Below are 6,530 nucleotides of genomic sequence, written 5' to 3'. Positions count from 1 at the left end.
CAAATATTTGTATTAAATCAATCTTTCCGCATATAGGTGACATTTAAACTGTACAACAAATAGATTTATTTAGTAAAGTTGATTATTCATGCATAGTTTTATTTCCCTTTTTTGGTTTTATTTTACGATTATGAAATCAAATTTAAAAATTTTTGAAATTTTAAACTGAAAATTGAAATAACTTTATTATAATTCAGTCAGAATTGAAATATCTATATTACATTTAATTTTAAAATAAAACACGAAAATTTCATGAATGAATAGCTGAGAGTAGTTAATCGTTCAAACTATCTTAGTATAAATGTGTAAATGTAACTTAAAGTTTAACTATTTTTTAGAAAATTGAAAATACTAACTTTCCCTTCTTGGGATCTTATTGCAAGAGAAGTTACTTATGATATTGACAAATTTTTAACGATAATACTTCATTGCATAATCATAAGCAGGGCTTAATCCAGGATTTCCATCCTAGTACCTATTTTTGTGAGAAAAAAAAATTATTTTTGTGAAAAAAAAAAATTTTTTTTGTGAAAATTTAGTATTGTTTAAAAAAAAAAACTACATATGTATACGAAAAGTACAATACTATAAAAAACATTCACATATTGCGCAAGGAATTGCTAATAAGACAGCTTGCAGATTAATTCTATTTATTAATTCAATGTAAATTATACAGCCAGCCAGTATAGAAATTATGGAATTTACTATACAGATTAATATTAAGGTTAAAAATTAGATTTATATAAAGTTAAAAAAATTTTTTTAGCTTACTTACTCAGAAAATTTATTGAACTTATTATGATTAAGAAATTTTTATTTTGATATTGTGCTAACTTTTACTTTTGAATTAATGGTTGAAAAATAATAGAAATACAGAATACATAGATAAAATTATAATAACCTCTAATAATAACCGCTCGGACAACTATTCAGCACTTTAATTCCTTCGAACTTTTTATTTTTATTTTTGTGAAGATGCGTTTTTTTTCGTTTTTTTTCAAAGTTTGTTGAAATACTGATTTTTTTATTTTATTTTGTGAAGGTACCGATTTTTTTATTTTTTTATTTACATTTTGTGAAGGTACCCAAAAACGGTACCAAAATCGATCTGGATTAAGCCCTGAATTAAGCAGCGATATATGTAACAGTTTTATAACTAAATAAAAATTATGCATTTAATGTTAATTTTTAAACATGATAATTCGGACCGAAAAATTTCTTCAAATTTAAAGTCTTCAAAATAGTCTAAAATCTTTTTTTGTATACTTCTTTAGTTACACTTATTAATATCTTACAGACAGCAATGTAGAAAAAAAAATGAAAATAGAAATTCACCAAATTTTGAATGGCAGGAAAATGAGATATTAGCTTAGAAGATAAAAAAACAGTCATTTTAAGTTAATAGTAAGTAACTCAACTTAAGCCTTTATGTTAGATGGACCATAAATTGCTCAAATTAGTTCTTTTTATCCACTGAAGAAAGAATAAAAAAATATTTTGTTGCTGATATGTACAGAATAAAATTGCGTATAATAATCAATCATTAAATAAATAACTTTGATTACATCCAAGCATATTACAATCATACATAAACTTTGTATTAGGTTAATATTTGCTTTCCTTCCTTACAGTATTAGCAGTTAAAAAAAAATTCTGGTAACACTTCAATGTCCTGGAATTCATANCCAGGAAAATGACACCCAGGAAAATGACAAATTCGCCATTTTATAGCATAAAACTTTACTTTAATATTTTGGCCTAAGACGTTTATATTCTGCAGAAAATAATAGGATTTCTTAAAATAACTCAGATAAATCTACATAGTTTATGTTATTAATGATTTCAAGAAGCGAGGAAAATGACAACACAAAACCCTACTCACCTTGAAAAATTGTTTGAAAAAGATTTTGAACCAGAAAATTGGTTCTTTATTCATGCAATAATACATGTTCATATAGGAAGGCATCTAATCTTCAATCGGACAACTTCTTCTTGTTGCGTCGATTTTTTTGTTATAGAGTGTTTTTCAAAGACAGTTTTTTCCAGATCATATAAATTGGATGAGGGAGTTTCAGAAGCAGAATTAAATTGTAAATAGCCATGAATAGTGTCTGAAGCTTCTAATACTGCTGTGTGATTTAGAGGAATTTTATCATCCTCGTCAATATCATCTTTCACGTTCTCATTGCCAATTTCATTAGCGATATCCTCAATGTCTCTTACTTCAGTTGCTAACAGATTATCACCGAGGATAATAAATTCATTAAAAGAAACAAGTCCATTAGATACAACTTCCATTCGTTATCACTAAGATCGATATCCCAATCTTCTTCAACTTCTTTAACTCGATCTATAAATTCATTTTCATCTGAAAATATAAATCCAGCTTTTTTGAAGCAATTCCTTATGCTGTTCCCTGTCCAATGCTTCTCCATGCAGTGCATACCATATTCATAGCACCCAGCGACGTAGGTAAAGGGGGTGTTCAGGGTGTTCAAACACCCCCCATTGTACAAAGCAGTTTTTTTTTATTATTATTTTTTCTTTATACTGTAGATAATTTTTCCTTAATTTTAGAAAATTTGTAAATATTTTATTTACTGAATAAAATGGAGAATTCCCAGGACATTTTATTTTAATAAAGTCTTGTGATTAATAACACAAAAACTAACTAAAACTGAAATGGAACATGTAAGTAAAATCTATAAAATTATAAATTGTAATTTTTCTAGCACTTAAATGCCAAGGAATAATTGCTAAATGCTGGTTTCCTTTTGTACATTGCTTTCTATTTATTAGAGGTACTTTAATAAACGAGTGTTTATTTTTTTTTAAATATATTATTCCAATCCAAAAGGTTAGAAATTAAAAAAATAATTTCCTATGTGTCGTATTTTCTGAAAATTAACTTCGTAACTTCTTCATAAAGACTACTTCGAAAACTACTTCGTAAAAAATGCATTTTTTATATATTATTTTGGTTGCTTAAACGCATTATAATTTGCGGTGAACAGATAAATTTTTATTGATATTTTATACTTGAATTTTTGACAATAACGGTGGTTTGTCCTAATCGAAGGGAAGCGATTAACAAAGCTTATGGCTTGTCTTTATTTTGATCTTCATTTAGATCACAGGTTTTGATTTTTAACTTTTAAATGAAGCTTATACTTAAAACTTCTGTATTAGATCAATTTATCAAAATCAAAAAGAGTTTACTTGTGTGTATGTAACTGGTTTAATTAAATTACATCTAGATAAAAAATTCCTCAATCACAAAACACCCCCCATGAAAAAACTATACCTACGTGCTTGATAGCACCTTATTCAAAATTGTAGAAAGAGAATGTCTGTCTAGAAACAGCAAAAATGAGAAGGTTGCAGGTGGAAGAAAAGTGAACTATTCAACAGGATCTAACAACATATTTCTTTTTATCTGTAACAAGGATTGCTTATTTGCTTCAATTTTTAATCTAAAACCTTTTATTCCTTTTTTTTCTTTAAAAAAGAAAAAAATATTTTAAGGAAATTTTTTTTTAAATGTTTAGCCTAAAATTTCGGCGCATAATTGAGAAATTTACTTTTAGAGCGACGCATAAACGAAGGATGATTATCATTATTTTCCTACCTAATGTACTGGGACCTATAAGAACCGTTTTATAAATGAAAGAGGTGGTGCATAAATAAGAATAAATATATAAATATTAGCCTTACAACCCTTCATAAATTTATAATAACTTATGGAAATTTGATTTCGGTACAAAATTTCATACAAATGACGTTAGAACAATTTTAAAAAAATAAATAATGCCAGATAGAAAGTTCAATGTTCGGATTTTAAAATCTTGGAAAATCATAAATAATCGATGCAAATTTTATTTTCAAATGAGATTAAAAAGAAAGCAATCTGTTTTCTTTGCCAAGAAAACCGCTCCAAAAATTCTTCTCTTGGTTGCTTAGAAACTGATAAACACAGTGTTTTGCAGTCTTGTCATTCATTCAGTTTCTTTATGGTAGTTTTCAATTATTTCACCCTCGAGCGAGGTAATTTGGCATTTTTTTGAAAATCTTTCGGCACATATACATAAATTTTTGTTACTACCCAATTTACGACCCAATGTTTTCGAAATTTTGTCTACTTCAGGGATCAGGATTCCAAATATGTAAAAAATATATTCATTCAGAGAAAGTATGTTTTTGTGTCTGATTTCATAACTTAATTAATAGTTATCACTAATTAAATGCAGATTACAGCAAATTGATTTTGGGAATTGTTTCCTGCGTATTGATAAAAAGTTCGAGAAAGCTCGGAAATATCACTGATAACATGAAGTGTGGCCGGTATTTATATGAACCTCCTGATTTTTCAGGTCACCATCACCACCACAAAAGGGATGCCATGAAGATTTTGGAAGCCAATCATTTTGTATGCGTGAAAAAACTTGGGTTTGGCTCCTTTGGCGACGTGTACACAATGATTGACTTATTTGGCAGAGAAGTTGCCGTGAAAATTGTTCCCCTAGAAGTCGCCAGGAAAAGCGAGATTGAAATTTGGCCAAAATTGTCTCATCCAAACATTATCCCCCTCCTTCTTAACTTCAATAGCCATAGCTATTTTTGTGATGCCCATTCAGCGGAACACTTTGCTACATACAGTCCTAGGCAGGCATTTTTTTAATCAATCAGGTGCCCGCTTAAAATCATGGCTTCATGGCACTCTTTGTGGTCTGAATTATTTGCACTCAAACGAGACCGTTCACTTGATCTAAAAGCAGATAATGAGCTGATTTCGTATGATAACTGAGCTGTTATCAGCGATTTCTCTTTCCTTGCCTTAAAGTGAATAAAGTGTTTTATATATGAAAAGAATTATTTTTCTTTGTTAAAGAGCAAATAATGACTGAAAAGTGACAAAAGTTGTATCAGGAGGCACGCACACGTCACACCCCGTAACTCCCTATAATATAAACCTATGAATTTCAAACTCCGCTCAAAATTAGAGTTTAATATATCGAACAATTGTAGTGAAGGTTTTTTTTATAGACCAATTAGTGGGCCCACAATGGGCCAAAATAAGTATTGTTTACTAACCGGGAGGAGGTGTTTTAAGCCAAATATTCGCAGAGTTGGCATGTGAAGCGTGGCGCAGTTGGTAAAGCTGTGAGGCAAGCTAGATTTGTAGTCCCAGAGGCTCTGGGTTCGACACCCTGCGAGTGTCCACTTTCAAACTTTTTAATTTTTTTAAATATATTTTTCAGTATTTTAAAGTGAATAATGTGTTTTGTACGTAAAAATATCTATTTTTTCTTTGGAAAATAGCGAATAATTGCTAATTAACGGAAAAATTTCGGCAAATTTTTATTTATTTATTTATTTTATTTTATTTTATACTTTTTTTTTAAACTTCTTTTTCAATATTTTAAAGTGAATAAAGTGTTTTATATATGAAAAGAATTATTTTTCCTTGTTAAAGAGCGAATAATGACTGAAAAGTGACAAAAGTTGTATCAGGAGGCACGCACACGTTACACCCCGTAACCCCCTATCATATAAACCTATAAATTTCAAACTCCGCACAAAATTAGAGTTTAATATATCAAACAATTGTAGAGAAGGTTTTTTATATAGACCAATTAGTGGGCCCACAATGGGCCAAAATAAGTGTTGATTACTAACCGGGAGGAGGTGTTCTAAGCCAAATATTCGCAGGGTTGACATGTGAAGCGCGGCGCTGTTGCTAAAGCTGTGAGGCAAGCTAGACTTGTAGTCCCGGAGGCTCTGGGTTCGAAACCTTGCGAGGGTCGACTTTCAAAGTTTTCAATTTTTTGTAATATTATTTTTTAAATTTATTTTTCAGTATTTTAAAGTGAATAATGTGTTCTGTATATAAAAATATCTAATTTTTCCTTGAGAAATAGCGAATAATTGCTAATAAACGGATAAATTTCGGCAAATTTTTACTTATTTATTTATTTTCTTTTATTTTATACTTTTTTTTAAAACTTCTTTTTCAGTATTTTAAAGTGAATAAAGTGTTTTATATATGAAAAGAATTATTTTTCTTTGTTAAAGAGCGAATAATGACTGAAAAGTGACAAAAGATGTATCAGGAGGCACGCACACGTCACACCCCGTAACTCCCTATAATATAAACCTATGAATTTAAAACTTCGCTCAAAATTAGAGTTTAATATATCGAACAATTGTAGAGAAGGTTTTTTTTATAGACCTATTAGTGGGCCCACAATGGGCCAAAATAAGTGTTGTTTACTAACCGGGAGGAGGTGTTTTAAGCCAAATATTTGCAGGGTTGGCATGTGAAGCGTGGCGCAGTTGGTAAAGCTGAGAGGCAAGCTAGATTTGTAGTCCCGGAGGCTCTGGGTTCGAAACCCTGCGAGGGTCGACTTTCAAGCTATTTAATTTTTTTTAATATATTTTTCAGTATTTTAAAGTGAATAATGTGTTCTGTATATAAAAATATCTATTTTTTCTTTGGGAAATAGCGAATAATAGTACATAGGGGAAGAGCG

This window comes from Parasteatoda tepidariorum, chromosome 7, assembly GCF_043381705.1.
Source record: "Parasteatoda tepidariorum isolate YZ-2023 chromosome 7, CAS_Ptep_4.0, whole genome shotgun sequence".
Lineage (NCBI taxonomy): Eukaryota > Metazoa > Arthropoda > Arachnida > Araneae > Theridiidae > Parasteatoda > Parasteatoda tepidariorum.
Note: the sequence above shows the minus strand (reverse complement) of the source record.